Source organism: Anguilla rostrata, chromosome 11, assembly GCF_018555375.3.
Source record: "Anguilla rostrata isolate EN2019 chromosome 11, ASM1855537v3, whole genome shotgun sequence".
In the NCBI taxonomy this organism is placed as follows: Eukaryota; Metazoa; Chordata; class Actinopteri; order Anguilliformes; family Anguillidae; genus Anguilla; species Anguilla rostrata.
Window position 1 is genome coordinate 42,040,135 of NC_057943.1, and position 26,442 is coordinate 42,066,576.

General features: G+C 47.1%; 1 protein-coding gene across 3 annotated transcripts in view; it reads right to left on the reverse strand.

The window, feature by feature from the left end:
- The window catches only part of LOC135234985 (chemokine-like protein TAFA-2), a 151,143-nt gene that overhangs the window by 76,697 nt on the left and 48,004 nt on the right, over positions 1-26,442 (reverse strand). The window contains exon 1 of one of the 3 annotated variants that reach the window (XM_064300159.1): positions 9,553-9,838. The exons of the other annotated variants lie outside the window; for them this stretch is intronic. The gene's annotated coding sequence lies outside the window, so the exon portion shown is untranslated. Of the gene's footprint in view, positions 1-9,552; positions 9,839-26,442 lie in introns of those variants that run through there. 3 annotated transcript variants of the gene reach the window in all.

Sequence of the window (26,442 nt, forward strand, 5' to 3'; positions counted from 1 at the left end):
TACATATGTTTCTGATGACGAGCCATCTTTACAATGGCTGGCACAGGCCAGGAATTGAGAAAGGTTGTAATTTAAAGCAAGAAAATGCGCTGGAAGTGTTGTAACTACAAAGCAGCTTGCGCAGTGAAGTTATGCCTCCAGAAGTTGTATGAGGGGATATTACCCCCCTTTAAAAAAAAAAAAATATCACATTCAATCTTATTTTATGTATATAAAGTATTTCCTGTGGCACACCACTGCACACAAGGAACGCAGTGCCACCATGATATGAAAACGGACATTTATATTCATAATTGCTAACAAATGCTATAAGTGTCACAAAAAACCCTTTTCTCTCCAAAAAAGAAAAAGGGAACCACACTTAAAATTATACCACACTTTCACTTTCTCAATTTGCCAACATAGCATTATTTTTTAATGGTCTTTGGTTTAAGCACAGCTTTGAACCAATTTCATTATGTGTTGAGTTGTGAAACGTTGGCAGTACACAGAACCGGGTGATAATGTTCAATGTGTGTTTAAGAAAAACCAAAACAAGAAAATAACTGACATATTATGAGGGTGTGGGGCGGGGGGGTTTAGACTGATAATATGTCCTAAATAGCATTAGGAGGCACCCAGATAGTTGACAATTACCCATAATTCCCGTAGTGTCCACCCCCAAAAAAGTCGATTTGCGGAGATGAGGCCGGCTCTGTTACTGAAGAGCTGCGGGGAGCTCGGGGGTGCGTCGGGATCAAAAGCAAAGCTCGCAGACGCGTTCGGGGGTCATATTTCGGGAGGCTCAGCTGACGGAGAGAGCGAACCCGTTTAAGACGCTGATTACAGCCTGCACCAGCGGACACAGCGCCAGTTACGCTCCCGCCAGCGAACTGGAGGCTGGAAAAAGGGCGAGTTTCAGAGTAAAACTCGCGTTTTACTCCTGAACCCTGAGATACCGCATCAGTGCATATTTTAGCTTCGTTCTCACTACGTCATGGGTTTATTTTCTGCAATATGCTAAATATAACGAAAGTTTCTTTTTTCAACATGACCGTGTGAAAAACACATCAGTGGTGTGAATTCAAACAAACTTTTCTCTTTTTCCCTTACCTTTGAGTCACAATTTAACTGAAGTGTTACATTTTGTAAGGAAAAAATGTATTCGATTTACATCAAAGTTAGGGACAATACTGTTTGAATCTAGGCCATTGTGTACATGCATAAAAGCTCCTTGATGTATTGAGCTAACTCCACAGTTTTCAGCCAGTCCGTCCCTTACTCATATCACAGAACTTCAGGTGCTTAAAATTTCCCACAATGCAATGCAGGACAGCTGGACACATACAGATTCCACAGTCCTGCAGCAAGCTCTGTTATATGGCTGAAGATCTTACAAAAGAACCTCAAATCTGGAAACAAGACACTAACTCCTTGTTTGAAAAATAGATGCCCATTACACACTGCTGTAAGAGATGTCTGTATGAGAACATAATGTATAGCGTTTTGCATTGCTAAGAGATACCAGGATGCAAGCTTTACCGGACAGAAAGGAGGAACTTTTTGTGTTCAGTACATAGTGTTAATGGAGGAACAGCAACAGAAGCCACTGGAAGCAGCTACTTGTGTAAACGCTCATTTGTGCTGAGAAACCAGACATAAACAAAATAAAAAAAGACGTTGCAGAATGTGGATAAGACCGCGGCTGGGCAGACAGGGACAATCAGGGTGTGTGGGGGTCTGCCCCCTCCAACTGAGACTTGAACCCCCCTGAAGGAAGTGAAAACTAAAGGTTAGGGATGGTTCCAAAATCTTTACATAAGCTGAGTAATTTTAACAGTAAATATTCAAATGTGTTTCCCCAAGTTCTGTTTGAAGTAAGATTGTGCCACAATTTTGAACACCCCTATGATGGGTCATACCATTGTTACCCTACAGCTGTTGAGATTGCTTGTGTGACATGTGCAAGAGGAAGGGGAGTGATACACACCAGTTCTTTGGTCAAAATATAAAAGTGAGTTTAGAGGCATGAGAAATTCAGAAATGGTGATATTCAGGGAGCCATGGGAAGCTCAGCCCCCCCCCCCCCCCCAAACAAACCTGAGCCCCCCACTCTCACCCCCATCGCCCCTTCACCCCCTCCCCCAACTCAACCAAGCTAAAACTGAGATTATTCTCCTGTATAGAAAATGTTTCTGCGACAGCAAAAAATTGTGTAGTGTACTGTAGGCATTAAATGTTTTCTGAGATCACAGTTATGACACCAGGAGAAAGATTAAAAAAATAATTCCTGGACCCAGCTTCATATAAGGGCCACAGGATAAATCAATACAACTGCACAAAGGGTGGAGAAGATAGCAGTATCACCAAGCCTTAAAATGACAACAAATCAAAAACTGTCAGGTTGATTCGTTCACAGTAACTAGAGAACAGAATGAAGTAACTTCACATACACCCACACTCACCTCCTAGTATACTACTCAAAGGAACATCACTACATTCATCACCAATGCGAGACACCGTAAACTCCTTCCTTGAAATATACATTTATAATAATGTTTTTGCTGCAGTAACATTATTTCAGCAATATTCAATGCAAGGAGAATGAATGATTATTTGAGACTATTGTCGGGTTTAAAAGGACTCTGTATTTATTGCCTTGCTGGACAGTCTGGATCTCTTGTAGAGCTGAGCCATTCCAGAAAACACAAAGTTAAAGCATAAAGCTGACCAAGACGCTCATTATACACAGTGGAAACCAAAAAGACCAGCTATATATTTGTGTTTGATTTATAAAACATTCCTGGCTCCAGCTTCCTCTGTGTTACCAGGACTACTGAAATATTTTACCATAATTCAAGGTTAGAAAACAATTTTAATCTTGCTCAAAATGCGGTGTGTAAGAAAGGCATTTGATTTCTGCCTGTGGTGTGGGAGGATTTTATATCATAACTAACTCAGGATAACACAATTGGCTTCGGCATTATATAACCACATACTATATAACTATATAACTTTGTACACTGTTGCTGCTTGAGAACATACTGGTGTTTTTCAAAAAGAAACAAAAGCATGTAATATATATGATGTGTCTCATGCATTTGTGGATATTAGGGAATCTCATTTAGTATTATTGGCCATTATTTATTTCTTTTTTTGCATCCATTCATTATCAAATCAGGGGGGTACCAAATTAGTGTATGGATAGACAATTGCATTACATGAATAGATAATTTCATGACAGACTGTAGCAAGTTTTACAAACAATTCAAGAGGAGTTGAAATAAGCTCGTATTCTTGAAGCCAAATTGTCATTTTTATTCTTGGTTTCTTGCACAGCTTCATACTTTATGGATCACACCAGGGCCAAAAACCTCTCACAGGACTTTTACTCCTTTGTCCTTCTCAGCATGACCAGTTATTGCCATTCAAGAAAAATTACTTACTCTGAAATAACAATGTTCCATATTTCAATATATTTTATTCATCGCTGTCTTGGTAAATACCTGTCTTGCATTTTTGAGGCATTTAACCAACCAGTACACAGATACAATATTCAAGAAGGACAGCTGAATTAGCATTCATGCAGGGGAATTTTTAAAATAATATGCAGTAGAAAAGAATTTGTTACACAAGTTATATCACCTTATTTTAGGTAGACAATGCATTATGTTCTTGGTGATATTCCAGAAGGCTGCATTGTCAAGTACAGGTATCTTAAAAGTTGTGATATATTTGTCTAGGCTACCATTAATAAGAATAGTTATTACTGCTGTTAGTATTGTCACGGCCCTAGACATGGGGGTATTTCACAGAGCAGAATAAAGAATTAGCAGCTAGTTCATAAATATTTTATAATACTCTAATCAAACTTTCATCCCACTGAAAATATTTCCAAAATTTAGCCTGCCAAGTTCTTAATTTCAATAATTCCCTCCTTCCTGAAAAGACCACTACACAGTGTACCAAGAAAGCAAACCTAATATACAGTATACTACAAGATCAGTGACAACCTCAAAATTCAGGAAAAAATTAATTGACCCTTCAGTACACCCGAAGGCTATACTGAGAAGTTTTTTTAGAATTAGATTTTTTTTAAATCAACCGTAATCATGTATTTTAACTTGCACAGATATTTAACAAGAAAAGTCTGAAGTATTTTAGAAAGCTTTAGCCTTAGATCAGATGGCTACAATTAAAATGATTTACTGCATAGCTACTTATTTATTCATCTTATGGGGTTTGCACTTTTTTTACCGGCTATGATGATCATCTTGTAACATAAGCATGTGATTTGTATTTTCGGTATTTATGTGTAATCTAGAGGTAAGGAGATTTTCCCAAGTGGGGATCAATGGTCGATTAACATTTATTTCTGTACAGTGCCAACAGGCTGTCTTCCATGTTCATGACAACATTTTCACAGAACCAAAAGGGGGGGGGGGGGGGTTAGGGTTAAGGTAAAAATGGTAGGATGCAAAAAAAACAGCTGATAAATGAACAGTATATACTTTCATTACCTATTTATTTATTATTATTATTATTATTATTATTATATTATTATTATTATTATTATTATTATTATTATTATTATATTATTATTATTATCATTATTTCCTTTTTTGCAGAACAGAACAGAAATACCATGGAAACTCAGATGAGCTTTTCCCTTTCTCAGTTACAGAAACACTCAGGAGGTTAGCATGTATCCTTGCAGATACTATCTGCTGGGGCAGATATAATTAAAACCCGTCCTCGTTGAGGAATGGGCGGTGGTAGCGGAGTCAGTGCTGTGGATTATTTAAAGCCCGGTGTTTGTTTTGGTGCTGAATTAGACATGGCTGCAGAGAGAGAGAGAGCCAATGAGGCAGCCCGGAGGACAGCTGTGCTGGCCAGAGCAAGAGCGAGGGGCCAGGCGGAGGTCTGAGAGGGAGAGAGAGGGAGAGAGGAAGAGGGGGAAAGATAGAGCGAGAGAGAGAGGGAGAAAGAGATTGGGAAAGAGAGAGAGCGAGAGAGAGGGAGAAAGAGATTTGGAAAGAAGAGAGAGAGGAGAGAGGAAAAGGAGAGAGATGGAAGAGGGAGAAGGGGAAGTGAGAGAAGAAGAGAGCAAAATAATAAAATATATAAACTCTATTTTCCCCAACAACCAAAATATGAGGGTCAATGACTAATTATCAGCAATATTAGGAGAAGCAGCCAGATATGTAGTCACTTGCCATAAGATGAGGGACATAAAAAGAGAACACTCTCTGCATCGAGTATATATATTTAGCAAATACATTTTAGAAAAATGTAACTAGTCTTTTTATTATTATTATTATTATTATTTTAACCTGTACTATTCATATGTCTGTAATATAGTTTTTTTATTTTTTTTTTATTTTGTGATGTTCTTCACACCTTAATGTTATTTATTTATTTTTTACACTATGTGAATATTATTATTATTATTATTATCATTATAGTGTTGCGGGTCATACTTGTTACATGTTGTTTATGTGGTTTCCATGTTTCTGTGTCTTACATGTGTTGCTTTGGCAATATGACTGTAGTTGTCCTGCCAATAAAGCAAACTGAGAGAGGGAGAGACGGAGATGGAGAGCGTGAGGAAGAGAGACAGGGAGAGCGAGAGCGAGAGCAAGAGAGAGACAGAGCGAGGAAGGGAGAGTGTGAGAGAGTTAGAGGTTTTATATTATCGCTATCCAACCTGAGTAAGCTGTGTGTGTGTGAGGTGTGTGTGTGTGGGGGGGGGTGGGGATAGATCATGGCATGGCATGTAGAGACGGCCCTCGACTGTGCAGGGTAGCCATTTACCATCACCTCCACATGGGCTGAGTATCCAAATAACGGCCGAAATCCAACACCCACCGCAAATAAATAATACAATACAACAGACAAAGTAATAACTTTACAAAGGACTCGAAAAGCAGGTCAATCGACCTTTTCCACTTTTCAGTAAAATATTTCATATCAACTCAACTCTGACAGATGTCCTCCAGGTGTACTCTATTAGAGATGACTCAGCACTAAAGATTTAACTGTACAGTTGTGATATACGGTATAGGGCAAAATTCCACATTGCTTTGACAGACTGCGTAGATGATCACATTGTACCGTTGTTTTCCCATACATGCCCCTTCCACATGAGTGCCGCCTGTTTTAGTAAGCGGTTCTGTGTATAACGTAAACGTACATCCCAGTACATCACAGATACTCTTACTCTTACTCTGGAGTTTAGGACGATAATAATTTCCTAAAAAATAAAAATGTAAAGACTTAACTCGAGAACTTAACTGAGAACTTAACTGTGATATTTGAATCATTAAAACATACTAGAACATTCCATCTCAATTTTCCTTGTCTTCAGGCTTTTCTTCTTTATAAAACAATCTGCTTTGGGATTGATCCCATCCATATTCTGTTCTTGCTCATTTGCATGCATTTGCATAAATTGCCGCTTGTGTCCACAAGTAAACTAATCCTCTTTATACACTGCGAGGGGAAAACTAGCCTATAAAACCTTGTAGGTCAAAACTAACGTTTCAAGGTCAAATTTCTCACTGACTCGCTAAGCCCTTGCATGCATCTCAAAATAAACAGCAATATGGTATCGCATAATATTCAGAGTATTCAACTCCAAAACGGGGATGCAGTTAAACCATTTAGCAGGATGTAGTTAGGATCAATTACTTTATGAAGGGATTAGCTGACAAATTAATACATGACAATGAACAGTAGGTAATTCCAGTCATTTTAATACCACCTGAGATTTTTCATTAACTAAAATCCTTATGTGCATAGAAAGGCTAATCTCCTAATCACAGGACTAAATCGGTTATTTAATTACATTTATCATATCTATACTGTACTGTACGTTGAAGACTGACATTAGCTACATGACAAAACTCTTTTCATATAATTATAAAAATAATATGTAACATTTAGCAAGAATTGGAATAAACATAATATTTTGTACATTGCATTTTGTTCTCTTACCAAGGTAAAATGCAAAATGGATATTAGCATATAAATATTTACTGAATGGAAGCATCAAATTCCTTCCTTCAAGACATGCCAAGCTATTAAAGATTCAACACATGGAATAAAAGATTGTTGTTCTTAGACATCTTATCGGAAAAGTCACTTCGCTCGTGCGCGCATTTCATACACGGTCCATTTTTGCATTACTGTTTCGAATGCAATATTCCAATCTTGGCAAGCAGGTTAATAAAGTAGACATCCGATTTGTGCAGCGCGTGTGAAATCGCTCTGAACTTGTCTGACATCGCAGGCCACATCAGCAACTCTGGAATAAAAAACTTGGGTTCTCTGATTTACTTTGGTCTGTTTGCTTTCTTATCAATCTCACCAAGACATCTTGCTGAGAGGAATAACTCCGTTTCTCTTTGCTTTTTTTCAAGGAGGAAGCGGAAAAATCAACACGGAACATTGCGTGACCGACCTTACATTTTTCATCTCATTTTGAATCCTCCCTACACGGTCAGCGGTTGCCTACCGAAACATTAAAACGAATCGAGTGACCAGTCATTGATAGGCTATAGACGCGAAGGAGATATTCAAACCGCATTTCAAAAGCCGTTACATTTTTTTTTTTTTTTTTTGAAAATGTTCAACGGTGCAAATCGAGGAACGTCAAGGCGAGATAAAACGAAGCGGATCTCACGTGGAGGTTCAAATTCAATGCGCATCTCTTGGTTGCAGCTCGTGCACAGCGCCAGCTTGTTTTGCTTTAGATTTGCTATTCTGCTTATCCACGCTGCGATCAGAGAGCGCTTTTCTCTGGAAACAGAAGAGATCTTCTTCTGAGGTTCTAGGGTTTTGCTGATTCTTTCTTTCAACGCAATTTAATCTTCAACATCTTACCAAATGCTAATACGCGAATGGCCGACAGCAGGGCAATTTAGAGCCTTCTTTGCAAAGCATGGATGGCTTATGAATATATAAAAGCTCTTGCTTTAAAGTCGTAGTCAAATCCAAAAAGAAATTTTGCCCCGAGAGGAATAAAACAATTGCTGGGGTATAAAATTGAAAATGAACAATGGTGCTGCAAGAGTCGTTCTGACAGATTTGATTTCCAAGCGGAAAAAAGAATTATGTGATAAAGTTTTGGGGCCCAAAATCAGAGCATCTCTGCTTAAAAAAAAAAAAAAAAAACTCAATTTCACCCAGCTACATAGGAAACAGTGAGCAAATGCAGTTAACACCAGCCACCCAGGAGTTGGGCAGAGACGCGAATCATATTTTCTTTCTTGTTTCATCTTGAGCTGGGTGGGTGACGTTCCCGGGTAATCTGTGTTCTCACTTTCCCGGCTCGTGACTGGAGTCTCAGAGGCGTGTTCGTATTCGGGGGGTGTCGTATTCGGCGATGCGCAGATCTGCGCCGCTCCCAGCTGAGCGGCCTTGACGCGGGGATAAAAAGAGTGCAACCCAACACCTGGCACAGAAACGCCGGCAGACGCAAACACAGACCTGGCGGCTCGCCTGGTCCCGGCGCATCCGGCAAGACAACAATCACGTTCGGGCCGTCTGTTCTGGGGATCTGAACAGTGCTGAGGATTCATGCGTTCGGCCATGAATTACAGCCCCTCGTAGGGACATAACTCACACCCGCCCCAGCCCAAACGCACCCCTGGTGACTCCCCTCTGAGGCTCCAGCTGTGGACCGAAAGGTTTTCGGGTTGGACCGAGCCCCGCTGCAGCCTCACGCTGTGTCTGCAGGGCTGCTGGGTGACTTGAGTAGGGCCTTTTCAGAGAGTGCGGACAAGAATCCCAAACTGGCCAGGAAAAAAGCTGGCAGAGAAATATTTAAAAAACTACAGAACTACATGAGATGTGAGTAACTTTATGGGACCAAGTCCTGTTGCCTTGAGAGATAAACACACTGGAACATGGTAAACACTGCACTCAATCAATATTCCTCCAACACTGACTCATTAATGCAAAGGATTCCCATGATGCAATGGAATAAACTGCCAAAAATGTTGTATATAAATATATTTCACAGCAAAAAAAGTCTAGTATATTGGCTAATTTAGCATACATAGTGAATCCTTGCAATATGTTCATAATATATTTTCTATGTTTTTTTTTTTTAACAAGAAATGTGCTGGAACTTTTTGGACTGCGAGAACTTAAGGACAAATTCTAATAGATTCCAGGTCTGAGAATATGCATACTGACTGGCTGGTGGGCCACGGACTCAAAACGGGCTGAGGGGTGCGTGCGGTACTCAGCATGGCACCCCCGAGGTAGGACGACGGGCAGAAGCAAACAGAACAGTTTGGGCACTTCGCCCAAGATGGCGGAAAGGACCCACGCAGAGCATACGTGCGCAATTTATGACAAAAAAAACTCCTTCACCAAAGTCTCAAAGTCTGCTAATGGACAGGAGGAAAAAAAACAGCCAAACGAAGGAGCCCTTCACCACCTGCCCTTCACACCAGGAGCCCCGCCTTCCTGTCCTCCCCCTCTCCCTTTCCCCCGCTCATTATTCTTTCCGCAGGATCCCGCTCTCCGGCTTTTACAGCTAATTATCCGAGGTGTATTCGTTACCGTGGAGGGGCCTCCAGACCTCCCCGGGAAGAACAGAGAAAATGGCTTTCGCCGCCGCGGCGCGATCTGCATCGGTACGAGAGGAGAGAGGGAGAGAAGGAGGGGGGGGGAAACAAAAGAAAATAATGACTGGAAAAGGTTTATCCCTCACAGAGACTGCCGTGGGAGGCAAAGCGTCATCCATTTTCTTTTGTTGTGGTGTCACCGCCTGGCACAGGTAATTTCTCTGAAAGCGTTTCGACGGCGACTTCGAAAGTCACGCCGGTTTGATCAGCTTTCGCGGTTTTTTGGGCCGCTCGTCTTGCACGGCGTGGATTTGCATAACCTTCGAGGTTTTTTAACTTCTACCCAGTTTTAAAATGCGAGATTCTGCTTCCAGCAGACACCTGTTTGCATGTGTATTCAACGGACTCATTGGATTAACAGAGCTGGATGAACAAGCAGGCTGGATAACATAATGCAGTTTGGAAAAATGGATCATAAACAGGCCAGCCTTTCCTAATGACATTCACTGCTCCAGGACCCCTTAAAAGGGTGGGCAAGGCACGCTTTCATGCAATAGTTCATCTGCTAATATTGGCCTTGGTCATTTAGATCCTCTCCTGTTCTCCTTTACGTCACATGTCACAAAGCAACATCTTCAAAATAAAAAAAGCCTATTTTTGTCAACGTGATATATACATGAATCTGCAGGGTAAACTGCCCTCTTTTGCAGTAACCTGGCAACCACTCTTCAAAGAAACACCGCCATAAGCCGCAACCTCCGGAATCGCTCTCAGAGCCACAGCAGCGACGATACGAAGCAGCGGTGGAGTCCCGCACAACCTTTTACTCACTTAATTTTCTCCACTTAAAATGAAGATGCCTCCACTTACAATGAATACGCCAAATACATAACAATGCCAGTAGTAGATAGAAATAGGATAATCTGTGGTTAAGAGCAGGGGTGGCCATTCTCAGCCTGGGGGGGCTGGTGTATACGCAGGCTTCCTGTTTACAGTGCATTAATTACCCTGGCTAAATTAGCTAATGGGCTACGTTTGCTAAGACACAGATTAGATCACAGTAAAATACTTCATATAAAGACACAGGAACAGTCATTGGTTTTCATTCATGTCCTTATAAAGAAATGTAGCAAAAATGTTGGATGGTGTAAATTTTTTATGGATAATTAAGTAATTAATGCCAGAAGTTGGCATGGAAACCAGATACAGACAATGCCCTCTTTCCCCGCCTCTGGGGAAGAGACTGATGTTTGACTTGAAATGATGCAATGGAATAACATTTTTTAAACATGTATTTTTTAAGTTGCAGGACTTCAGACAGTGTGAAAATGTTTAATTTCTAGTAAACTTCATAATTTTCTTAAAAGAAGAAGAAGAGAGAAACAAGATCTTCTATGGGTGAGAGACTGATGTTTGGCCTGAATGTACGCAACGCAATACGATTTTTAAAGTTTTGTTTTGAAGAGAAAGCGCTGTGGGGACAGTACGAGTGCAGAGTCCAGGTTGCCTGGGCGGATGCTGCTGCTGCTGCTGCTGCAGTCTTCATTTTCAGTGACGGTCCTCCTCCATCAGGAACGGGCCGCTGCTGACCACACTCTGGCCCACGACAATCCTACCCCCCCCCCCCCCATCCCCCCCGAGACTTCCCATGAGGCCGCACTCCAGGGGGGGGCTCCAGAGGCACGGACTCAGCCCCAGACCGGAACCACAGAAAGGACCCGGCCCCAAACTGGAACCGCGGAAAGGACTCAGCCCCAAACTGGAACCGCGGAAAGAACTCAGCCCCAAACCGGAACCGCGGAAAGGACCCAGCCCCAGACCGGAACCACAAAACGGACCCGGCCCCAAACTGGAACCACAGAAAGGACCCAGCCCCAAACCGGAACCGCGGAAAGGACTCAGCCCCAAACCGGAACCGCAGAAAGGACCCAGCCCCAAACCGGAACCGCGGAAAGGACTCAGCCCTGGGGCTTCGTGGCCTTGTCAGGCTCGGCCGAGCACAGAATGGAGTTTTCATCGACAGCTTCACAGCAAAGTATTTTTTAAAATATCATAGCTTATGCGGCAGGAACTGTGGAACTATGGAACTGTGGGTAAGGGTACTGTGAGTGGACACTGCAAGGAGGCAAGGATCAGCAATTCCTGCTGACACGAAAATCAACCGATGGAGATGCCTGAGTCAGCAGCTCCTGCTAATTAAATTAGCAAGGCTCATTTCCTAATAAATAAATAAATACATAAATAAAAAATAAACAGGGGAGTGGAGTTTCATTGCTGGGATCCACAAGGTGGCAGTGAATGAGCTGATGAAGAATAATTAAGGAGGAGGAGGAGGGGGGTCGGGTTGCAGGTTGTTATTGGGCTAAGGTTTGCTAACTGCTAACCCTCAAAAACATACTGTGGATGCAGCTAACCTTCGAACCATCTGACCTTCACCCCCAGATAAGCCTCAAGCGGTCTCTCCAAAGCTGTGGTCACGCGAAGCGGATCATGTGACCATGGTTTCGGTGACCGACCTCCCTTTCAGATAGAGGGGTAGGAGCCGGAGGACTACGGGAGCGGAGCAGACGTGTGACATTTTGGAAAGTGCTGGCTCATGAGAGAGGAGAGGGGGGGCAGAGACGCGAAGGCTTCCCGCTCTGCACCGCGACGCGGGCGGCGCATTACTACAGCTGGAGCCCTCTCCGCCCGCGCAAAAGCGCTACGGGATCCGGCGAGAAGCACGCTCGCCGCGGCCAGACGTAATCGCACGCGCGGAAAAAAGCGCGAGTGAATAACGAAGTGCGAACGCGAGGCCCTGATTTCGGCAGGGCTTACGATTCCACACAAAGGAGAGAGAGGGGGGGAAAAAACGCACAGTTGGTGCCTCAGCGCATTCACGAATCGGCTCCTCGGGGGCACTGAGGGAGCAAATCGGCTCAGTTGGTGCAGCGGAGGAGTTCAAACTGGGTAGACTACAGGACACGGGGGGTAACGCCGCCCCCCCCCCCCCCCCAAGGGTACAACACAATCATTACTAAATCAGTTACCATCTAATTAAGCCTTAATCACACGTTGCCAAATGACAACTGGTCACTGCGCGTTAATTGAGGGAACGGAGAATTTTGGACGGAGTGTAGCACAGTGGGTAAGGAACTGGGCTTGTAACCGAAAGGTCGCAGGTTCGATTCCCGGGTAAGGACACTGCCGTTGTACCCTTGAGCAAGGTACTTTACCTGCATTGCTTCAGTATATATCCAGCTGTATAAATGGATTCAATGTAAAATGCTATGTAAAAAGTTGTGTAAGTCGCTCTGGATAAAAGCGTCTGCTAAATGCCTGTAATGTAATGTAATGGAACAAATAACCCACGTTTCCCGTAAACATTGAAGGAAACGGCCTCGTAAACGACCCGCTATTCCGACGCCCGCTGCTTGCAAGCGCAGGTTCGAGGTGGCGGGGTTTGGGGTCCGACGCCACGCGCGTCTCCCGCCTCAGCGTCTCTCCTCTTCCGCTCGCGATGTTATTTATAGATCGCGCGGCGGAAGAGAAGCCGCTGTGCCTGGAGGACTGAACTTCGCAGCGCCGCGGTAACGCAAATCCGGTGACTTTCATCGCACGCTGGAAAAACAGACACGTCAGGCTTCATCACGAAGACGTGATTTTATCCGAGCTCACATACTGGAAAAAATTGCATGAAGAAAAGGTGCTAGGGTGAACAAACAATTCTGCCGGTTGTTTCATTTGATTACTTTTAGATTAAGCATTGTGAAACAATGGCCAGGATTCCAAAAATGTTCGTCCAAAACGAATGCGCGAATGTTCACAAAGGGAAAAAAAAAACTTGCTACTCAGCTAATCGCTTGTAATTGCGAGTAAAAGATAAGGACACATATTGACGTCGAGTCAAGCCGTTTGTGTTCATAGTTCAGGGACCGGATTTCTTTCTCTTCTAAGTTCTGCCGATCACCTTCCGAGCCGATATCACAGGATGCAGATATGCGGGGGGGATGCAGATATGCAGGGGGAAGCATATGCAGGAATGGATATGGGGATGCAGTATGGGGATCGGATAACATATTAACCCACCATAATACTACATCTGCATTCCGTGTCACTAAAAGCAATTCCCCAGCAAGGCGCTCCTGCAGGACGGCTGTTGGGACAGCTGTCGGCCTGACAGCGCTCGCCATCGACAGCGCTGCCGCATCGCATCTGGGCGCCCCCTGTCACCGCTCGCCCGCCACTCTGCTTGCTTTGCGGCAGCGGCCTCCCTTCGACCCGTGGCGCCTACTGGCTCTGCGCTGTAGCGGCGTGGTCCTCGTTAGCACGACCCGGACGCTAGCTGGCTCTGCGTGTTAGCTGGGTGGGTCTCTGTTAGCACGACCCCGGGCCGCTAGCTGGCTCTGCGTGTTAGCTGGGTGGGTCCTCTGTTAGCACGACCCCGGGCCGCTAGCTGGCTCTCTGTGTTAGCTGGGTGGGTCCTCTGTTAGCACGACCCCGGGCTGCTAGCTGGCTCTGTGTGTTAGCTGGGTGGGTCCTCTGTTAGCACGACCCCGGGCCGCTAGCTGGCTCTGCGTGTTAGCTGGGTGGGTCCTCTGTTAGCACGACCCCGGGCCGCTAGCTGGCTCTGCGTGTTAGCTGGGTGAGTTCTCTGTTAGCACGACCCCGGGCCGCTAGCTGGCTCTGCGTGTTAGCTGGGTGGGTCCTCTGTTAGCAAGACCCTGGGACGCTAGCTGGCCCTGCGTGTTAGCTGGGTGAGTTCTCTGTTAGCACGACCCTGGGCCGCTAGCTGGCTCTGTGTGTTAGCTGGGTGGGTCCTCTGTTAGCACGACCCTGGCCGCTAGCTGGCTCTGCGTGTTAGCTGGGTGGGTCCTCTGTTAGCACGACCCCGGGCCGCTAGCTGGCCCTGCGATGTTGCCTGGGTGCAGAGAGTCTCTCGTACAAGACCATGCAGCAGCTGTCCCTGCGTGTTAGCTGGGTGAGTTCCTCTGTATTAGAGCGACCCTGGGGACGTAGCCGGCTCTGCGTGTTAGCTGGAGTGGGTCCCTGTAGCACAACGCACCGCACGCTAGCTGGCCTTGCGTGTTAGCTGGGTGAGTTCTCTGTTAGCACGACCCTGGCCGCTAGCTGGCTCTGTGTGTTAGCTGGGTGGGGTATCTGTTAGCACGACCTTGAGCCGCTAGCTGGCTCTGCGTGTTAGCTGGGTGGGTTCTCTGTTAGCACGACCTTGAGCCGCTAGCTGGCTCTATGCATTTTCCAGGTGACCAGAGAGTCTCTCGCTCAAGGAATGCACACTGTTCCTGGAGTGTGAGTCTCTCTGGTGTCAGTTCAAAGCGCTCACCGTACTGTGCATTTCATACGAATGCGCCACTCCTGATGGGACGTCGCCCCGTCCTCTCGGATGGCTTATGACCCCTCGGAGACTTAGAGAGCCGCGGGACACCAAACGCACCGCACAGCAACAGGAGGCGAAGCACCTCCCCACACCCCAACCTGAGCATCTGCTTATGATGACTGATCCAGTGCCGTCATTACTACACTTACCACACTGATGATTCATGCACGTATTTAATTCTATCTCTGTTTTGTATCTTGTATGTTTCGTATCTTGTATCTATGTTTTTATTTACATTATTATTCTTGTTATTCTTATTAGTAGTAGTACAATTAGAAGCTGCGGTAGCAGTATTTTTGTAAACTTATAAAACCTTCAAAAGCAATATTTTTATTGTAAACAATATTTACTTTGATTGCTTATTAAGCAGCAGCAGATCGGCAGAGTGTCCCTGCAGTGTGTTCAGCGCTTGATCTAAGTGATGTAACGCTGGGACCAGCACACGTGCCTGGTCATGTGACTCAGGGATGGGGGGGGGGGGTGTACTGTAAGTGTACCGTGAGTCAGTCCACATCTGGGGCGGGGGCGGGGCTTGGCACCGGCGGGAGCCATACGGGCACGCGGCCGGGCTTAATCTGAGACAGACTCCCGCCGCCGGCCCCCCCCGAGCACCGCCCCCACTCCGGAGAGCGAAGGTCAGAGCGGCCGGGCCGTGGGGGCGAGGCCGGCCCGGGGGGGTCACAGCGGTAGGCGGGGTGAGCTCCCGTGGTGACTGCCCCCCCCCGCGTCTCGCAACCGCCGCCCGCCCCGCCCGCCCCCCCGCCGCGTCCCCGCGCTGTCGTTTATCTCAATCCCCCAGCTGAATGCCAGGGCGCCCGATGGGCTCGCTTCCCTTCCCAGGCTCCTCTCTGATAGAGGGAGCGGGTGACGGGTCCTCCATCGCTCATCCGCGGCTCCCCCCGAAAACAAATGGCCTCGTTTCAGCCAATCGCGCTGAGAGAGCTGGTCACGGCTTTCACCTTTCTCTGTTTTCTTTCTTAACCTCCGCCTATTGTGACTACCAGCACCGTTAAAAAGCCCCAGGCTGCCTTTCCTGTGAATGATTACCCCTCCAAAACCTTCATCCTATATGCGCATATGTTGCACAATCTTAAAAAACTGCAATAAAGCCAGTAAGACCACTTTTTATAAAAAGCGTTTTTCCCAGGAACTCTCTTGGCCGGCATTATTAAATTCAAGACACGCCTTACTCAAGCACATTCGTTAAGAAACGAATTCCGCTTGCAGCCGGGCTGTGTTCCTGGTCCGGGTCCCGAGGAGTCCCAGCCAGGGCGGCCGAGAGGCTTCTGAAGCCTGCGCGGAGGAGATGCCACCTGACCCCCATCACCCTGGCGCCAGGGGCCACAGAGAGAAGTGTGAACCTCAGGCACTCCAATAACCCTTTACGGCGTAAGAATGTGATTAGAATGCTCTCAGCTGAACATTCTAATGCTGATGTCACAATCGCTGCCGGTAACTGAGAGCAATGACTTGGAATTTTGAAAATACTTTGCAAAAAAACCTACTCTTCGAAGGGTCAAAGGTCAGCCCATCTTTCTGCAGCTGGCTCTCGACGGAAAGGCTTCCAACCGACTGGAGGGGAGATGCTATCTGAGCTCTTACTGCGAGGCTCACAGTAACGTTTATACAGTCACAGGCCAGCCCTTCCTTAAGGAGAGAGTCCCCCCCCATATCCCAAACACGCTGGTTTCTGAGGGGGGGTTGGGAAGAGGCGGGGCACAGACAAATGGCAGGTTTAATGAGTGCTCCGACAGAGTGGCAAATCAATCCATCCGCTCGCCTGGCCCCGCCTCCCTCGGCCAGCCAATGAGGCGTTCCGCCATCACCCTCAAAACGAGGAACGGTTCATGAGGTGGGGAGGGGGGGGTTTGTGGAATTCTCAAGGCTGGAGAGATCTGTCAACTCCCCCCCCCCCCCCCCAGTATGACTGAGGCAGTAGCACCTGTGTGCTTGACGGGTGAGTTCCCTCTTCTCCAAGCGCTTACACATTTCCTCCCTCCCCCCCGATCCGGTTCTTCCGCTCGGTGGAAAGACTAACCCTCGGTTCCCTCTCACACTCACACTCCGCACCACGCATGTATGATCGAACGCTGGTGGCCATTAGACTCACTTGATTGGATCGCAGCTTCGTCATGTGACCTCGCTCCATCTGGAGCAGAACAGCGCTTCCCGTCTGGCTGCTCCTTTGCGAGCGCGGATTTGCAAATCCAACGCTACGTCCATTACGCCATTAATCTGTGATTATCGGTGTAGTATGTAAACAGCACGGATCGCCTGAAGCTTGATTAAATGAAAACACGTTTTGCCATTTTCGCTCCTAGCTAATGTTTTGCTGCTGGTAGCTTTTGGGGAGGAAAGTCGCAGTCGCAGGGAAATGTGAAACATAGCTAAAATGTCTCGGTTAGCAACACTGCACTTGGAGGAGGTTTGGACATGCTATTTTATGACATTATAACAATGGATTCAATGCACTTTCGTATTAAATTTGCATTGACAAGTGCATTTCTTCTTCACAAACAGTTGGGCAAATTGTGCCATGACCAAAATGTCGCTAGTCTTTTCACAGACAATACCAACTACACGTCAAAAGGTCTTAATTAAGGGCTAATGATGGTTTAAACCAGGTCTATGTTTAAAATGAACAGAGCCGTATGCAATATTGCAATGAGGGAGAGAGAGACTGAAAGAGAGAGAGAGACAGTGAGAGACTGAAAGAGAGAGACAGAGAGAGACTGAAATAAAGAGAGAGAGTGAGAGACAGAGAGACAGTGAGAGACTGAAAGAGAGAGAGAGAGACAGAGAGACAGTGAGAGACTGAAAGAGAGAGAGAGAGACAGTGAGAGACTGAGAGAGAAAGAGAGAGTGAATGATAAGGGCATCTCACGCTTCAGCGGTGCAGGTTGCCCTCAGTGTGTGTGTGTGCGTGTGCGTGTGACAGTGTGTGTGATCCTGCAGAACAGTGGACCCTGGTTTTCATGCATGGGGGGGTGGGGGGGGGGTTCTGGAAGCCCTCCTCCCGGGTCCCCCAGACGCGCTCAGACGCGTGTGACAGCACGCTGTCCACCTCGGACTCTCTCCGTCTCCCACAGCTCCTCCCCCCCCCGCTCCCAAACACTGTGGGAGCTCAGCTACCTGCAGCCAACCCCTCCAGGTGAGCCACCGGAGATCAAAACGGGAGCGAGAGCGCCTGGGCCTGGCGGGGGCCGGCGGGGGGCCCGCTCGCGGAGGGAGGGGCCGAGCGGACGCATCGCGTGGGGCGTGTCACGTGTCACATGTCAGGAGTCAGGAGCCGCTTAGCCCCAAAGGGGCGGTCCGTTGAAGTCTGCCTGTCACTCACAAAGTATATCCTATAAGTAAGGCCGTCCAATCACGATTCTGCGTCCGGCAGCTTTCACATTCCCACTTCAGCGCCTCCACTGAGATCATTTCAGCACACAAACACAAATATGGAATATATCACTCATATTTTTAAATAAATTATTATTATTATTATTGCACTTGTGTTGAACAATGTATTTCATGTTTCACTTTTTCCAATATGAAATATCACCCCTTCCTGACCCTGCAATAGATTGGCGGCCTATCCAGTGTGTATTCCCACCTCTCACCCAATGCATGCTGGGATAGGCTCCAGCACCCCCCCAGGACCCTGCCCAGGATAAGCAGGTATAGACAATGGATGGATGGATCCTCTCATGAGGAGAATTTTCTAAAATTAAGGAAAAATGAAGACTATTCTTTTCCCGGTGCAGAATGGATAGGGTTAGCCGTAGCATGGGCACATCTGTAGCCCTAATTTGAATGAATGCGCACAGTCTTAACCAGTGACTGGAAGTCTCACAAATGCATGCAGAGTGCTAAGTGCTCGTTGAAAGCCTTTGAAATGGCCTCATGCTTTCATGCAGATCGTTTCCAGGGGAGGACGCTACAAACGAGGACTAATGTCTAATGAGTTTCACCGAGAGGACAGCCACTCCGGCTCAGGGCAGAGCAGCGCTGAAGATAGGAGCAGGGCGAGATCGTCCACCATTTCATCTCAGGTGATGAATCGCCCCTTCATTTTCAAACAGTGATAACGACGCGATACGATTTCACCCGTAAAAAAAAAAAAACGTGTTTCCTGACATCAATAACCATCTATTGTTAACACGGGGGGTGGGGTGGGGTGGGGTGGTGGGGTGGGGTGGGGTGGTGGGGTGGGGTGAACCCGATATTCATCAACATTCTTTCCCCTGCTCCTTAACCTGTCCGGCAGCCGAGCTGAGGCCAGTAACTGAACCCGGAGCCCAGAGGAACGCAGCGCGTCGCGGCGCCGTTCGAGGGCGTCTGTTCGTTTTTAACGCGGCCTTCGGGGAGCCTGACGCAGAGAACCCTTACCACCTGCCCAGCGACGCCGGCGACCATGGCTGAATAACAGACAGCTCGCCGCTATCGGCGAATCAGTCTTTCATCGCGCGTTCGCACTCAACACGGCTCGGTCTTTAAAAATGCAACTTTCTTTTTATAGTCCCCGTGAAAATTTTAAAGCCCCTCCGAAGCGAAAAAATATATCAGCCCCCACGATATCTACTGAGGCCACTGAAACAGAGCCCGCTTTAACGAGGAGATAAGCTTACCCAGCCCATTAATTAGAGAGCTTGGCCCGCGCGGGAGTGGCCAAGACTTCCGAAGCACCGCACGTAAGCAGGTTACCCCTGCATACTTATTCATCGGGCTTCCATTATTTATCATTCGCGCTTGGCTCAGTTTGCACTTATTTTGTCAGCGTGTATTTCGTAAGACGGTATAATTGCCTCACTATTTTCTGAATTGATTCTTCAGTCGAGCGACACACAGCGCTCAGGACCCTCAGAAAAAGCAGCCATGAAGGTCTTTGTGCTCGGGCTGTTTCTCTGCTGCTCTGCTTAGACGCACTGCCTTTGTTTATCAAAGACTGGACGTATAGGGAATCTTTCTATTGGCTCCGGCACATTCCACGGAAACTTCAATTTAACTGTTACCTATATACAGCTTAGTCTCTTCAGTCTTTGGGCCTAGCAGTCCCATATATCAAACATCTTTAAACAAAAACGGGGAGACGTGGCAAAATGGCATTAAATGTGATTGGAGTCTGACTGCGGAATGGCGGATGGGGAGGAGGACCCAGTGGTGGAAAGATATAAACGCAGAAAAAAGCTGTCTTGTCCTTTTCCCTCACACCCCTCCACCCAGACCTTTTAAAAGCAGCCTCTCCCTCTCCAGAGGCCCGGCGAAAACGCACTTTACTGTCCTGTCGAGCGATCCTCTGACGCAGCGTCCTTTCCCGAGTCCGAGCTGCCGCTCGTCTTGGGGGGGGGGGGATTCCTTTTTTTGAGTGTTTTGAGCGGAAATTTGAGGTAAAATGGAGGACACGAGTAAGAGAAAACGCATTAAGCTCTCAGCGAGGGCCGGCGGCATTAATTAATGAGACGGGAGCCCGGGGCTCCGCCCACACACTCTCTGCCCGTTATCGCATTAATAATTCAGCTGGCCGTTTGAAAAGTTAAAATGAACGAGGAACCGCGCGTGCGGGTCGTTGAAGACACGCAGCCCAATGGATTGCCCTTAAAATATCTCCATAATGCAGCTAATTATAGTCCGTTAGCGCTGAGCGCACATGCTTTAGTGGTCTGATATACGCACATAAAAACATACAGAAGAAATCCAATTCCGTTTGGCGTCTCCTGTTCAGCACACAGCCCAGCTAACGCAAGGGTCCTGTCTGTGTTTGTATTCTGTACCAGCAATGGTGCAAGAGCTGTAAGGACAACGCAATAATGAACACTGATTACCCAGTTCAGACCAACGCTAAAACAAACCTCTAACCATCCAAATCACTGTTCTTACCGGTTGGTCAAATTGCTCAATACTCACCAACAGCCAAGCAGATCGCTGATCAATCCAAACCATTTAAAATTTGGTGAAAATACTCAATACTGTTACAAACACTAAAAGAAAACACACACAAGTATTGAGGTTTGCTGTAAATGCATCGTTTGTCATTACATATAAAGAAAATGATTGCCGCACGCATCTTTTATTTTTTAACTGATCGAATTTGAAGGGACAAATAGACACTGTCTGTGATTACTGTGTCTGCTTGTAATCTGTGACCCTCCTCATCGATGGATTGATGGTTCGGCTGCTAGCTGCAGTCCAGCGAGTGTCTCCTGGGTACCCAGCTCTAGTGTGCCGCGGAAAAGCCTTGGGTAACGCTGGGTTTGGGTCCCCCCTGTGGGTTATTTCCAGGTTAAAACTCTGAGAAAATGTCTGCTCCCCACGACATCACTACTGACTGGAACACGCTGCAATAATTATTGCAAATGGTTTTCATTCGTTTCAGCTTTTATAGACTTTGAACTGAGGCCAAGCGCTGCTTTAGGAAGTCTAAGGGTGTTAGCCTCCCCCGAAACCGACCCAGCCAGCGAACGTGCTTTACCCAGCAGCACCCCCCTTTGGACACGGCTGTGAGAGCGCACGGGGACACGACAGCGCCCCCCTGTGGACACAGCTGTCAGAGCGCACGGGGACACGACATCGCCCCCCTGTGGCCACAGCTGTCAGCGCACCAGCGGGACACAGCAGCGCCCCCCTGTGGACACAGCTGTCATTGCGCTCAGGGACACAACATCGCCCCACTGTGGACACAGCTGTCAGAGCGCACGGGACACAACAGCGCCCCCCGGTGGATCCAGCTGTCAGAGCGCACGGGACACAACAGAGCCCCCCTGTGGACCCAGCTGTCAGCGCACCAGCGGGACACAACAGCGCCCCCCTGTGGACCCAGCTGTCAGCGCACCAGCGGGACACAACAGCGCCCCCCTGTGGACACAGCTGTCAGAGCGCATGGGACACAACAGCGCCCCCCTGTGGACACAGCTGTCATAGCGCTCAGGGACACAACAGCGCTGCTCTCTGGACACAGCTGTCAGAGCGCCGCGCACAGGGACACAACAGCGCCCCCCTGTGGTCATAGCTGTCAGAGCACCAGTGCCGGGACCAGACGAGGCCCAGCAGCTGGCAAGCGGCTCTGCCACTAGCGGGCCGGCAAAGTGCCGATGTGCAGAATCCCATCGGGCTGACGGGCGGCTGCGATGGCGGGCGGTGGCGTTCGCTGGGTAACGTGTTACTTCAAGGCCCCCGCTTGGAACCCTGTACCAAATCTATGAGTTTGCAGCACATGATGGCGGTTTGTTTGGGCGGGAAAGCCAGCCTCACTGACTGATTACTCTAGCCTTTGATCTGGGGGGTGGGAGCCTTTAAACCTGGGGGGTCCAATCATATCCCAAAAGGGCCGGTGTGGGTGCAGGTTTTAGTTTTAGCCCTACACTAAGACACCCGATTCTACTTGTCAACGTCTTGAGTAAAGGCCATGATTAGTTAATCAGTTGAATCACATGTCATAGAGCTGGGCTAAAACAGAAACTGTCACCCGCATTAGCCATTTTCGGACAAGACTGGAAACCGATGCTTAAAACCTTGGTAGAGTGTTATATTTATACACAGTAGGTGTGGGAAACATTTTTAAAAGTGCAGCAAAAAAGAAAGTACAGTAACAACAAAAAGACATCAAAAAGTACAAACAACGTTCCACTGAAAGTGTTTGCAAACAGGCTAAGTATGAGTTTACACTCCTAAAGAGTGTCCTGTAATCCTTCAGCGATTACACAGGATTAAATGTTGGCGCTTGTCAGAAAGTAGCAGGAGTCGCGCAGCACCGGAATGTCTTCCAGGAGGAGCGAGCTTCCGTGCGCGGTAAGGAACGGCGTGTCAGTGCTTCCGTGCGCGGTAAGGAACGGCGTGTCAGTGCTTCTGTGTGCGGTAATGAACTGCGTGTCAGTGCTTCTGTGTGCGGTAAGGAACGGCGTGTCAGTGCTTCTGTGCGCGGTAAGGAACGGCGTGTCAGTGCTTCTGTGTGCGGTAAGGAACGGCGTGTCAGTGCTTCTGTGTGCGGTAAGGAACTGCGTGTCAGTGCTTCTGTGCGCGGTAAGGAACGGCGTGTCAGTGCTTCTGTGTGCGGTAAGGAACGGCGTGTCAGTGCTTCTGTGTGCGGTAAGGAACGGCGTGTCAGTGCTTCTGTGTGCGGTAAGGAACGGTGTGTCAGTGCTTCTGTGCGGTAGAATGGCGGTCAGTGCTTCGTGCGGTAAGGAACGGTGTGTCAGTGCTTCTGTGTGCGGTAAGAGGGGACCGCGTGCGGTGTCAGTGCTTCTGTGTGTAAGGACGGCAGTGTTCTGTGGTAAGGAACGGCGTGTCAGTGCTTCTGTGTGCGGTAAGGAACGGTGTGTCAGTGCTTCTGTGTGCGGTAAGGAACGGCGTGTCAGTGCTTCTGAACGCGTTAAAAAAATAAAAAATAAATAAAAACATTTTTACAGTGTCATGAGCACACAGTAATGGCCAGACCCATATAGCGCACGACTCTGGCTAAGTACTCGCACCAGCTGGCCGATTCTTGGCAAGATCTAGATGCAAACGGCCCAAATCTGGCCTAAAGCAGGTCTAATCTACAGGTCGGTTAATAAGGCAAGCTATCTGGTCCAACTGCAGGCCAGCTCGGGCCTACGACAGAAATCCTTCCATGTAGGAGCTGACACAGACAGCACATACAGCAAATGTTTCAGTTCCCAGCTGTTCCCTCAGGCTCAAACCTTCCTGTGACGTGACGTGTTTGATGTGATGGATCTGATGCGATGAACCAAATCCTGACGATGACATCTGTGTTCCTGTGATGTCACAAGTCAGGTGAAACGCGCCAATAGCTTTACTCATCACATGTCCTGTCGGGCCAATCGGAGAACACCACACCCCTTAGTGGGCGTGGGGATACTTCTGCTGCATGACAGGGCACACTACAGTATATCTCAGCCTGGACTGCAGGTGGAGATTCGACTGCACAATGGCTCGCCTCTGGACTGGGTATGGCAAAAACATCTGGCCATTTCTGTTGGTATTCCACGAGGCGACAACCGCACTCAGAACGCGCTGTCCAATCCCGCCGACAGGAAGCTGACTGTCGGAGGAGCATGTCCGAGCAGAAGAGGTGGTTTGTACGCGGTAAGAAACATGCCGAGCCCGCTTTGGATAAAGGATGAGGACAAGCTCGAGCGGGACGGCGCACTCGGGTGACAGCGGTCCCGTTTCACAGACCCTTCGCGAAACCCGAACCCCCAGGAGGCCATTGTCACCTGCAGGAGGAGGGGGACGAAACGAACACCCTCTCTCCGCTTGTCTCATTCCACCCTGACAGAAGGACCCGTCATGTCAAACCAGCCATCCAAGGTTTGTGGGGGAAAGAGAAAACAGACAGACCATGATCAAAGGCCTGGAGACACGAGAGGGGCACGGGTGGGTGTCAGCAGGAAGAAGACTCTGTGGAGCCCGCTCTGTAACAGGATGGCTGACAAGCTCACACACCATCTGAGCTTAAGCCAGCAAGCCCACAAGAAGGCCCGTCACCACTTCCAGTCAAACCGCGTACATGAACCACGACAACCGCGAACCAGGAAAACCGTGAACCAGACCGTGACCTCAAACATACCGAGCCAGTCCGTTTTTTTTTATTCAACGTTCCCCTCATTGGGAACTGGTGTCCATTATGTTACGCTGTGTGTCATGTTTTCAGCTGCTTCTCATGTTAAAAATTTTGATGACAAAAACTATTATGATACCGAATTTGTGCTTGAAGGGAGTTGCCTGTGGAAAGTCAAGGCAATCTTTTTTTATACCAGAGGGAAATTTCTTGCACGGACCGGGTCAATAAAACAACCAGTCATGACATAAAGGAACATGGCTGGCCAAGACCTACAAAGTCAATATTATTCAAAATAATGTGGGGAGATTGTACCACTGCAAATTTTGGGGTATCATATCAAAAACGTCTTCAAATTTACTTGTATAGATCCTTTTATAAGCAAAAATAAAAACACCAGATGAATTTAACACAACGGCAATTCAAGCAATGAATACTTATATAATATTTGATATAAATTATGTAAGCCTACATTTACATTCGTAGCGAGCACAGCATACTTCTGCATAGCATTGCAGTGTCATTCTTTACTGCTATTAAAGATTAAACTATTTCACGTTCGGAAGACATAATCAGAACTGAACATCTCATTTTAAATTTCCCTGAGAACGTAATCAGATGTTGACTTTCGTACTCCTCTTGTCAGTGTTGACACAGTGTCATTCTCTAACACATCAGTCCAGTCATTCAAGAGTCATAAAGGTGATTTCATGAGCATTTATGAAGATAACAGCCATGAAATATTGCATCTGCACTGAGGGAAAGACCATAGCCTTATTACAAGAGGTGTCAATATTTAAAAGCTGATAAACTGTGCACACACACTCTGAACCAATGAATAGATTTATTGAAATCTCCTGGAAGTTATCGCTCCGGATTGAGTTATGAGCCGTCAGCTCGATCACTGCCGGGAGTGAACAAATACGATAAATCAATCCTGTGTACTTCTTTTTTATTTTCTTTTAATGAGGTGGCTGTGTGAGACAAGGACTGACTCAGCCACGCCCACTAAGGGGTGTGGTGTTCTCCGATAGGCCCGACAGGACATGTGATGAGTAAAGATACTGGTGTGTTTCACCTGACTTGTGACATCACAGGAACACAGATGTCATCGTCAGGATTTGATTCATCACATCAGATCCATCACATCAAACACGTCACGTCACAGGAAGGTTTGAGCCTGAGGGAGCAGCTGGGAACTGAAACGTTTGAGAAAGGAGAGTCACGGCCCTCAACCCGAATCAGTCAGCAGTCCCTCTCCGTCAAACAGATGAGAAAACATACAATTAATGGCCTAATTACTGCGTTTTATCCCTTCACGTATAATTATAGGTTGCTTTTGTTTTCCCCTTTCTACCAACAAAGAATAACAAGTCTTTCTAGTACAGTATCACAGGCACTATTTCAGCTCTCGAATTGCAAATTTCAAACCAAACTGCAACACAATGATTACAGCAATAAGGTGGAGCTTGAGAATAAACACAAAAAAAAAGAAAGAAAAACAGAACTGCAGAGAAACTAACTGCATGTGAAAACGAAAGAAAGAATTGTTCCCTGAACCTAAAATGAGGGTCTGAGTACAGACCTCCCTTAAACCTTAATTTTACAGCCTTTTGAACGTCGGACATTCCGGAAAGCTGAAGTACAGTATTCCATATCACCAGAGAAAATAAGCCTCTGGAAAAGACGAGAAAAAATATATTTTTTAAATGCATTGAGGGCGTGTGGATATGCCCAGAGACCAGAGAAAACAAAATGGAGAGGAAAAGAGAGGTCGGGAGAGGGAGGGATAGAGATAGAAAGAGAGAGGGAGGGATAGAGAGAGAAAGAGAGAGGGAGTGATAGAGATAGAAAGAGAGAGGGAGGGATAGAGAGAGAAAGAGAGAGGGAGGGAGATAGACAGACAACGAGAGAGACAGAGAGATGGACAGAGAGAGACAGAAAAAGACAGAGAGAGAGACAGA